This window comes from Haemaphysalis longicornis, unplaced genomic scaffold (assembly GCF_048455015.1).
Source record: "Haemaphysalis longicornis isolate Haplotype H1 unplaced genomic scaffold, Haemaphysalis longicornis Haplotype H1 scaffold_6, whole genome shotgun sequence".
NCBI lineage: Eukaryota > Metazoa > Arthropoda > Arachnida > Ixodida > Ixodidae > Haemaphysalis > Haemaphysalis longicornis.
The window spans coordinates 2342490-2354568 of NW_027526407.1; positions in this window are offsets into that span (position 1 = coordinate 2342490).

Sequence of the window (12079 nt, forward strand, 5' to 3'; positions counted from 1 at the left end):
TTTTTTTAGTACCAAAGTCTACGTTCACACACTTCGAGGTGTGTGAACGGGGATTTGCTTGGCATGAACTTTCAGTTACAACCATGAAAACAGGCAGCACTCCATCTGTGGATAAGGAAGCAGCTGAAACACGCTAATAAATCCACTAAAATAGTGTGGCTAGAGTTATACATGAGACGTCGATGTAGAGGACACTTATAAGCATAAAAAGAATAAATATAGTTGACATGCCGAATGCATGTCAATAGCCCTGGATAACAACAAAATGTGGTATAGTAAACAGCGCATATCGGCTGAGGACGTGTGTTTTACCTTATGTATTTTTTTCATGTGCAGTGCTGTAATCTGGTCTGTACTTATGCCTTTGTGTATTTTTGCCTCGCATAAAATTACTTGTTAGTCCGCGTCTGTAGTCCCCCGCTACTCCCTCTGTGATTTCCAACGTTTCGCGCAACTTACAAATACTCCTCAGATGCACGAACTCACTCACGCTTTTCTAGCTCGTAACCAATTTCTGAAATGACGTAATAATGAAAACACAATCATACTGTGTATCAGAAATATATCAAGGCATCGACCAGCCTCTATAATACGCAGCCAATGCCTAAATGGTACTAAAATGCCTTAAAATTTTCCAACTTAAGGATGCACAGAGACTACAGAAGTTCTGAAATTAGCAGTAGTGATTCGAACTTGTCACACACTCTCGAGTTTAATCAGTGCTTGCTACAGGTGCGGCGTGAATGAGCCTTGCATGCAGCCCTCCGTACAACCAATAGTTCGAAACGCATGCCGTATACACTAAAAGAAATAACACTGGGCATAATCCCACGTGAGTTAAGAATAGACCAGCATCCCGAAAAACGAGAAAGCTGGGCAAGCAAATAATGTGCTTGGGCGAGGTCACCGAATTGTGGAAATTTCTAAACAACATTTTTTCGTTATGATCTTTGTGGCAGCTACCTAAGTAAAGGTGTTGATCGCCGGGCACCGTTCTACAAGCTGCCGCAGTTGGTTGCTCATATCGATGCTTTACATGTTATTTTAGTTTTGTTTATAAAAGGCTTTCTTATCTTGGAGAGCGTCGATATTGGTCACAACGGCAGCAAGGTGCGTTGTGAAGCCCTACTCCCACATTGATTAATCTTACTCACAGGTGAGTGCTTTTAGGCCAAGCAATAAAAAAGTATGTTTCGAGACAGCTCATTGTCATAGTTCTGCCATATTCAGGAAGAACCTCCACGTTCCTCCCGCCTCCTCTGTAACTTTGACAAATCCAAGCAGCGCAGTTCAGCCACGTTGCTGCATGTTAGCATTCGTGGGCATGTTCACTGTAGGAACACAAAGACTCACAGCAGTTCCGAGGTTAGGTAGGAGGCCTACAGCTCAACACTACTTAAATTGTTCAGAACACAAAACCTGGAACATGTACTTACAATTTCCCTTTTAACAGCATAGCGGTCTAAGCTTGAGCTCTGTTTTAATGGATCATGTTCGTCCCAGACGTGCGAATAAAAATGGCAAGAAAACACGAAGCTTATGATCCTGTTTTAAGAGTGCCCCAAGAAAAAAATGTGGTTAAGCAGACTCCGGGAGTCTAACCAAGGTTACTAGCTCCAAGAAACTGGAAAATAGTTCCTAAAAGATCCCAAAGAACCGAAAAGTATTCGATTAGCCGGGGGGGGGGACAATTTCATATGCAGCCAAAGCGACTGAAAAAAATTCTGTCTGCACGGAGGGCGCAACACCCACACGAAAACAATCGAATCAGTTTTTGCAGCAAAATGGGTAATTTTGAAGCCAGCACTCATGCGACATAGTGTGCATAATTCTATCTTCTTCCCTTTACCGGGCATCCTGATTACGAGACGTGAAAGCAAATGCAAAACTAGGTTTGGCAATATCAATATTAGTATAAAAAACCTGCTAACTTTACCCCCGAAATTAACACTCAAGAATACAACTAAGATACCGCCACCACATAAAACAAAAAACAAAAACACAAGAAATTGTTAACTTTGTCAAAAGTAAAACTGGGTAATTTATTGCAAACGTGGCCGAATATTTCGGCTGCGTACATTTCTTTGGCTTTGTTTCAGTTGCTAGAGTTACAGCAGAGCACCACATTTTTTTCTGTACCATGTACAAGAAGTATGGGTATTTGCCAGCACAAACTTACACGTATCAATATTCTGGGCGTAGGTTTGCATTGGTCTTCAACCTCAGGAAAGCAATCACAGCACAAGCTATCAGCAAAACATTCACACTTTATGCCACATGGCCATGAATGGTCATTTATTTAGATTGCATTTTTATTCATGTTGAAGCCACAAGTTTAATGCTGCAGGAAGAGTGGGACCCAATCTTAGTAAAGTAGCAAATGTTCTGCAGTCGCTGAAGTGGGAGTGTTGAGAGGCGTACTTGGAAACCATCCCCAACATAGTGGAAGGGGAAAGCTGCAGTTTCCTATTACAGGGATAAGCCGTTGTATACAACTAGAATTAGCAAATATTTTTATTGTAAAGACACGTTGTTTCTGACTTAGGATTTAAATTTCAATTGCGCAACACGACGCAAAAAAGAAAGGGCACGAAGGAGCGCTCGTGCTTTTGCGCCATGAATATTGAAATGTTGCATAATTTTCAGTTCGATTTATTAGTTAGGGAGTATGACACTTTCCATGCTCACTCATGCCTAATTCTTAAGAAGTTGTTTGCAATGTTGAACACCGTGGCTCCTTATATCTGATTCCTGTGACTGCTCCCAAATCACGTACAGGCTGATCTTATAAGTTCCTAAACTTCTCATATACATTGACGATATATGACGAAAAACTAGAATCAGCGGTTCCATTGAGAGTCGTGTTAACTGCCTTCAAAGCAGTTGCCTATTTCTGTGTCTCTGAAACGTCGCTACCAAAACGAATCGCGCATTCTGGTACTGTGTAAACCTGGCTCTCTTAAGTGTTTTTACATTTGCTAGATACGAGAGGCTTGTACTAACCAATAAATAGTGGCAGCAAAGTTTGCTCACAATACTATGGAATCAGCTAGCAATATTCGTGTCTGCTGCAGCCCAATTCCTTAAGACCAGGAGCCCATGCGCTACGCCGAAGCAGGATGCTCGTGCGCAGCGCCGTTTCCAGGGACCATGCAAAAAACGCAATCACATCGAAATATTTACTTTTTCTTCAACACCTTTGAATCCAGCTTTGGCTTTATGCAACTCAGCCTCAGTAATTCTGTATTGGCTATGTTACCTGGGCTCCTTCAAACGTTTATGTACGTTAAATTGTAAAACGCTTTTGATTGAGTTTTCAATTGTACAAACTTTTGCAACCCTCGCTGCCTTCAACCCGATTTCTTACGTCATTACTACGCATACAACTGGCACCTTCCAGGCAAACAGCAGCCGACGGGGCTTTTTCAAAATGTGCCTTGAGAATGAGGACCATTTCTGAAGCTAGTGCCCCATTGACAAGAACACTTTAGGCTTGCTATATCGCGTGGTTAATGGCACAGTAAACTTCGAGCAGATAGTCAACCTTAGACCATTTGGTAGGAGAGCATACTAAAAAATCTCTGAGCAAGTGTTATCTATACAATACAAAAAGTTGTCCTTGGTTGCTGCAATACAGCTTCAGATGAAGCCCGAATAAATACCCTATCAATGACACAAACGGCAACCAATCTATTGTGTTATGAATATTTTTATAATTAAATCATAGTATTTTAATGCATATATTGATTTGTAGGGTTGTATGATTGTAGCATTTGTTACAAACATTTAAACGAAGCCGGTACTTTTCGTGTTCCCACCGTGAGTTTAAGTGAGCTGCCTCTTTTACGGTTTTCTAAAATGCCATGAACGTCCTATGAACTTCCTAACCGTAAAACAGCAACGTGGTCAGAAGTGTCAACCCAGGAAACTGTGCCTACTTCATTTCATTCCGGCCGCATTTTTCGAACCAAAGTGTTGTTGAACTTTTAGCTATGCAGAACCACCTTGCTGACCTAAAGAAGAAATTACCCGCCCCCCTCTCCTAATAACACACTTTGCTTTAACTACAACCAGTTATACTCCGATTTCCGTGATTATAAATTTTTGGCAGCTTATTTTGTATCACGTCTACAGAGCAACACGTTCACCAACCATGTGATCCTAGCAAGGCACGTTTTCAAAACGCCCATTATTACTATGGGACCTTCTCAAGGAATTTGAAGAGCGTGTACTTACCTTCGTGACTGAAATACAGTGCCCCTATTCCTGTAATTTTTCCTGGTGTCTGACACAAGAACATCCACTTGTGGCGAAATAGCGAAAACTTACTAGACACCTTTATCTCTCATGAACGACCAAAAACGAAAACGTTGCACTTGTGGATGCCATAATCGAAACTACTATACAACTCAGAAATAAAATGCTAGACGTGCTACAACTAACACGTTTCTTTTCAACTTTGCGGATCTGTGAAACTTGCAAGTCAGGCTGACAGCCCACTTCAAAGACCGCTATAAAGAAGGTATCACTTGAGCGATATATTGCAATAAAATGCTCACTTCAGCGATAGATTTCACTTGAGGCGCCACCAAACTGTTGCGGTATAGCCGCTACATTTTTGAGTTGCGTAAATCACAAAATTATCACTTCTAAAAAAGTGAATTTTTCTTATCACGTTCTACAACTACCCACACAGTGTTGGGCAATTTACATTTAAATGTCTAACATTCTCCCATTCGCACTGGGCTAAATCACTTGGGTTCATGATATCGCTTCTACATGATTTTAAAAAGCAAATGGTTGCACTAAGCATGCATAAGGACCACCATATTCAACATTTATTGAAAATGCCTATTCACCTCAGAGGCGGTGTTCAAGCATTTTTCAAATAAAATCCCCAAGGGTAGAATAATTATTCTGCCCGCCACATCGCTGGGCTATAACGTTTCTTGACTTCTTCACAAATCGTACACAAAAATTTTATGACAACTCAGATGGTGTGCCACAGCGCTGCCTTTCCCGGGGGTCTGCATGAAGCGCCGCTTCGTTTCTATCTTTCTATCTGTGGGCCCACATTCGATCTGAAATGAATATTCTGCGGATTATCAGGGCACATGGTTCGATGTTAGATATTGTAAGCACACTTGTATTAGACATCTCCGCACCCCCCAGCTGAACAGTGCTCATGGTGAAGTAGTTCTAATTAGCTTTGAGGTTTGTTCATACTGGGCATAGGTTCCGAATGGCCAACGCCATGTATTGTCTTTAAAATCATGACCCCTGCAGCTACATTTCAAAATTTCGGCCTTTTTGCTTTCGATTTCTATACCGTACTTTTTCTGCTGTTTGTTTATTCATTGGCATCAGCAGGTCGGTGTGCCCTGCGTAAAATTGGTGAGGTGTCGAAGACACTTGCTCCGGCCTGAATGCGCGATTTGTATGTGCACTATGCAACCAGTGGGATCACAAGTCAGCCATTTGAGATGCATCCTAATGAGATAACAGTGTGCATAGTGGAAGTTTATTTACTGTATGAGCTTATGTAGATCTTCACCGCTGCCGCGAATCGAACCTAGCGCGCTAATAACAACTGCAGCGGGATGATCTTCATGCAAGAAAAACTGCGTTTTCGGGGGACTGTAAGCACACCCTAAATGCATGGTTTTACTGGAGCGATATGATACTTTGAATCTATGCGCTCTGCAAAAAAATTGCAGGCACCCACCGCTTTTATAAGCACAGTCATTGATAATCATACTATCACCTTTTGCAAACTTTTGTTTCTTTGGAGGTAACTATTCATTTTGTAAACGCGAGAACACTGAGCATCAACCCTTGCCTTTTGCTGCGGCGCAGTTACATAAAAAACTAAAACTGACAGCTAATAATTGTGTATGGAAAGGTAGGTTGCAGCTATCGATTTTAAGAATCCCTTAGCGCCAGAGCCTAATATTTCGGCTAGAACAAAGCACGGCACAGTCAATTGGCAGCCGGTGTACAGAACTGGTAGAGCTCGAATATAGTTATTTCTAGCTCACCATGGCCACACGTTTTGAGGCACTGTTAAAAAGTGGGGTGCTAACATGCTGACTAAAATGTCAGAAGGAACTCCGCCTAGATTCGCAAACTTTATTACGGCTTCGCAACTTCATCACCCTTCGACAACAGTTCACATTTGTCAACAACTTTTCTTCTCCCTTTTCTGACGTGACTTCTGGTGTGCCGCAAGGTGGCGTCCTAGGATCTTTACTTTTTTAATATTCATCAATTACTTGGAAAAAAATTTCACATGTAGTGTGCGGCTGTTTTCTGGTGACTGCATTATCTATCGCGAAATAACCTGCAGTGATGACCATTTTGCCCTTCAAAACGATCTTAATATCTTGTCCAGGTGGTGTGAAACTGGCTAATGGCACTAAACTTAAACAAATGTAAAATAATGACGTTTAGTCGTAAACATAATAACTCCGACTTCCCCTACATAAAAAAAGAAGCTCACTAATGCGAACGTCGACATACAAATATCTAGGTGTCATTCTAACGCCCGATTTGTCTTAGTCTGACAACATTCCAACCATTTGTGCAAAAGCATCTCGATCACTTGGCTACTTACGACGCAATTTACGGCATGCCCCATCAAATGTTCGCCAACTAGCATATCAAACCTTCGTTCTCCCACAACTGGAATTCGCTTCGTCCATTTGGTCACCATTTCAAAAATATTTATTTGACATAATTGAATCCATCCAAAATCGAGCTGCTCGCTTCATAACTCGAAATTATAACAGGCATTCTAGCATCACACAAATTAAACGCCATTGCTGTCTCCAGCCATTGCAAACACTTCGCTATATCGCAATCATATGCCTTCATAAGTACATTTATGCGTCGACAACGCCACCGTTTAATATTCAACGACCATCTATCACGTGACGTCGACTGTTCAGCCACCACAGCTTTTCACGCATTTACGGTGCCACACATGCTTTTAACTCATCTGCCCTCCCAAGTGCTATACGCCTTTGGAACGATCTTCCTGATCATATCGCATCTGTGTCATGCCGTGTAACCTTTAGGCGCCTTGGGTCTGACTATTTTGCTTCTGAACTTTTCGCAGACAGTTAGACTCCTTGAATTTTTACTAGTTATTTTTGGGGGCCAAGCTCCTTAAGGCGTGGGTCTGTCCATCCTCGACGTATGTATGTAGCCACCTCTAGTTTAGTTCTTGGATTGTTTACTAGATGGCGGTACTTGTATATGATGAAAAGATGCGCTTGGATTGTTAACTAGATGGCGTGGCTACCTCTAGTTTAGTTCTTGCATTGTTTACTAGATGGCGGGGAGCGTTGTAATAAAATCCGTTCGCTGTTGGCGCGCGCTCGGAGTCGCCCGATGGATAAGGCTGCAGATGTGCCAGCCCGCGAGGCAGAAGCGCTCCGTGAAGCTGCGCGACGCCGCCGCCAAGATCCTGCCGTACGAGAGCGGGAGGCCGAAGCGTGTCGTCTGGCTGCGCGACGACGCCGCCAAGATCCCAGCGTTCGAGAACGAGAGGCCCAAGCGTCACGGCAACGGCGCGAGGACCCTGCCGTACGCGAAGCGGCACGGCTGCGGCGCAAAGAGGATCCCCAAAACGTCAGAGAACGGGAAGCGGCGAGAACGTGCGCGTATCGGCAGGCAGACCCCGATGCAGTGAGAGCTCGTGAGGCTTCTGCAAAACGCATCAGGCGAGCTCAGCCCCAAGGTGCCGACGCGCGGTTTAAGCGAGACTTTCTAGACGTTACGTTCGGACACAGATGTAGTGGGCGAACTTTCACTGAAGAGTCACGGTTTTACCGATGATTTCCCCTCAGGAGCTTCGCCCACTCATCATCTATCACCCCGTGGGTATGCTGTAAATTTTTTTTTTACGAAAGGCTTTTGGTGTTGTCTGTCGCATTATGTTATTTAACAAGCTGTCTCAACTCGATCTCCACCCATCCCTCATTTGTATCGTATGCAATTATTTATGGGAATGGTCTTATTTTGAGAGTAGGGGAGAACTCAATTTTCCTATGAGGCCGTTAGTGGTCTCCTTCCGGGATCTGCTCTAGGGCCAATTCTTTGTTCAAATTTGGTAAATGAGGTTTCGCCAATATTTTAGGGTTACAATTGTTTATGCTGTCGATGTCAAAATATTAAAATTTGTTTCGAACACTGCAAGCTGTTCTGCTGTCCAGAGAGCACTCTCGTCATTTCCGGACTGGTCGCTTTCAACAAACTTCTCATCAACACATATAAAACTAAGGAAATTGCACAAAAAAGAAAAGTGACAACGTCTTGCTCCCCAATAAAAATATTGTGAGCGCTACCCGTGTGGCAGACATAGGTCGGCAAAACAGAAAGAACTCACTCAAACTCAATCACAATTTTTTTCATTCACGCTGTACTCAATCAAACTCAGACTCAAAAAGTTCGTCTGTTCACAAAATCACTCGTACTCACTCATCAAGTATACTCATTTGTAATCGTACTCACTTGTACTCAAACTCATTTGTCCTCACGAGTATTCATACTCAATCTGTACTCATGAGTACTGAATCTGTACTCATGAGTACTCACTCTGTACTCATGAGTACTCAATCTGTACTCATGAGTACTACTCATTTTTCACTCATGAGTACTACTCATTCTGCACTCATGAGTACTACTCATTCTGCACTCATGAGTACTACTCATTCTGCACTCATGAGTACTCAATTTGTATTACTCACGAATAATGAACTTATCTGCACTGTTAGCTAGGTCGTAGCTCGAATGAAAGACTAAGTAGAAAAAATAAATTGTTTAATTGATTAGAAAAACACAGGTTACATATAAATCAGGACCGAGGAAGAAAACGTCTGACGCGGTGCACTGTCGTTGGGCAACTTACTGCGCGAAGGCAAGTACATGTGACAAAGCAAAACGGAACGTAAGCACTCGCGTTGCGTCTGGTGTCTCCTCTTGTTCTCAGGCCGGGTCGGGTTCAGAGGAGCTCGGGGGTTGTCGGTGCAGCCGTGGCCGTAAACTGCGTTTTTCTGCGTGTCTTCGGGTGGCAGCTTTTGTCGTCCATTTTCTTGTTTGCACTACTGTACTCAGGAGTGCATATACTCAAGAGTGCAAGCACCCGCAAAAACAGTATTCATGAGTATTGTACTCATGAGTGCTGTGTACTCATGAGTGATGTGTACTCATGAGTACTGTGTACTCATGAGTGCTGTGTACTCATGAGTACTGTGTACTCATGAGTACTGTGTACTCATGAGTACTGTGTACTCATTAGTACTCAAACTCATGAGTACTCATACTCATGAATACTGTACTCATGAGTACTCATACTCATGAGTAGTGTACTCATGAGTACTGTACTCACGAGTAGTGGACTGACCCCTATACTCACTCGTCATCGTACTCAATATTTTTTTCTGGGTGTGTGATCACTCATCATCGTACTCACTCGTGAGTTTGAGTACAAATGAGTACAAATGAGTGTACTCACGAGTGAGTACGCCGACCTATGGTGGCAGAGACTTATGACATCGCTGTCCACTCACTGCAAGCTGAGCTTCTGGTCACATATCCTGCTAATTACTCGTAGCGCTCTTCGATCCCTTGGTGTTGTGTGCCTGATATCAAATGAGTCCATAGAACCGAATTCTTTTGTCAAGTTCTACACCCCTATTTGTGGCCCTCAGCTTGAGTGTGCTTGTGTTGTCTGGTATAGGTCGTGTATAACCTACTGTATTCTCAGTGGAAGGGTTCTAACACGTTTATTTCTACCTTTACAATCACTTCACCGGTAATACTAAATAGGGATTATCTTCTGCATTGACACTACCACAATTATTTTCTGGGCGGTATAAGTCGGGTCTTCTTTATATTATGAAAGTTATTCAGGGGTCAGTGTCTTGCTGAGTGCTGCCACAACATATTCTACTCTTGTGTGCCGAAGTTACCCATGCAATATGATGCTTTGAATAACCCGAGATGCCTGCGTGCCTTGTTTTCTCGTTTCCGAATGCACTGTTTGTGGTAGCAGTACTCTGAATACTTGGCTTTATTTAACAACTCCCCGACTCTGTTTCGCAAGCATGTCTCTGAGCTTGTAATGTCGTAACTTTGGGCAGTTTTATTCTTGTCTTCATGACTTGCAACTGGGTGTTATGCTGTCATTTTGGCGTGAAGTGCGAGCAACACAAACCTTTGTCCTTCTTTGTTTTGTTTTATTGTGTCATATTTTCTTCTATCTTTCGTCTATACCGTCTTTTTATGCTGTTTATCTCAAGTGGAAGCCATCCTACATCACTGTGTTCTTGTACGGCTTACACGTTTGCATGCGCAGTGACTGTTAGGGCGCATTGCCCCATAGCTATAAGCACTACAATTTATATATATATATATATATATATGGTTGTGCGTGTATGTGTGTCGGTAACACCATTCACTCTAGCCAATGATACTTTCTTTTTGTGTCAGTGAAATGTGCGCTTCTTGCATCGCCTGCTTCCTTTTCTTTTTGTTTTTTTCCTCATCGGCCAGCACGAAGGCTGCCGGCTGTTCCTGGGCACGCTAATAAACATTGAATATTTGACTGAATGTTATTGTTATTTTTAGGCACTTCCAAAAAGTCAGACAAAATTGCCGCAGATTGAGCTCGTGGAGCAAGGCAGGAGAAAGAGCGAGCTGGCTGTCTACCTAGGATCTACCCAATCTGACAGATGATCGTATCCGGGAGAGAGCTGAAAGAGCCAGCCTATGCATGTTCCTCGAACGGCGAGTGTCGAAGCAACACTGTCATCATTGACATTAGCGGCAGCCAAGACTTTTTCGCTGACGACTGAGATGAGCCCAATTACGTCGCCTCGCTCTTACCTAAACAACGCTTTCCAATGTCTACAACTCCCCTGAAGAAATTCAAAGCTCTACCGAAAAACAGAAAATGCGAAAAACAACGGTCTCCTGCTCTATGGCGGGAGCACGGAGTGAAAGGCTCACCACGGAGCATCTGCATCGATTATGACGACGAAGGCAGGAGACCTTTACGTAGCCCTAGCCCACGTCGAAATTATCGACGCCACCGGGCGCTCCCGAAGATGCCCAGGCTCACGTGCGCTCGGTATTTTTCTCACAGCAGTTCTATTTATTCTAACACAAATACGTTCGTGATACACATAAAAGCTAAGATATTCAATAAAAATAATATACGGAGGGTCACGGGAATTTAACTCGGGCTTAAACCTACCACCTGGCTCAACCAAAAGGCCTGGGTTGTCGGGCGAGCCGCTATATCGAACAGAAGCAAGTCGAGCCAGTTAAAAAAAATACACTTGCCATAGTCGCATCAAACATCTGTCCCTGGTGTTATAAACTGGCGTTTGTCTGGCTGAGCTATAATCCCGTCCGGCGACATATGATTTCCATTAGGTTCGTAGCGCGGACTTTGGATTTTGTCTCGGCCACGGGTTCTAGCGCGCGCGCTTACAAGGTGCACTTTGGGAGAGATGTGAGAACCAAAGGTCGAAACGATTCGGGCCTGCAAGTCGTAGAGAACTTTCACAAACTCTACTTTAAGGTGCACAAAATTATTATACATCTTTTGCTCTAGAGTTCTCAATTTATGTTATTCAGTAAATCGATTCATTCAACATTCTGTCTATTCGTCCCGTTAAAACCATGGAACCTACTCGTACGATGCGTAGATGACTCAGCCCACTCGCAGGCTGTTCCGCAAGAAAACGGCAGAAAGAAAGCCCCGAAGTTCAGCTTTAATCAAAGCGTCGAGACCTTTTCCGGACGAGTGGACATTTGCCAGTCCGGACGCACACGGACAATTTCAAAAGGGAGAAAGAGTGAAGTCGTGCGTTCTTCGGCGGTGCGCGAATTGTCTGTTCTTTGTCTCTGCGGGCTGGTTCGGCTTTAAAAAAATTGCTGTGGTTAACCCTAGTGGATAACAAACGTTTCACTGATCTGGCTTGTCCAATTGTGAAGTTTGTCGTCGAGTTGTGGTTTCGCAATATGCGGTTTTGCAAATATATACACACATGTTTGAAATGAATACACT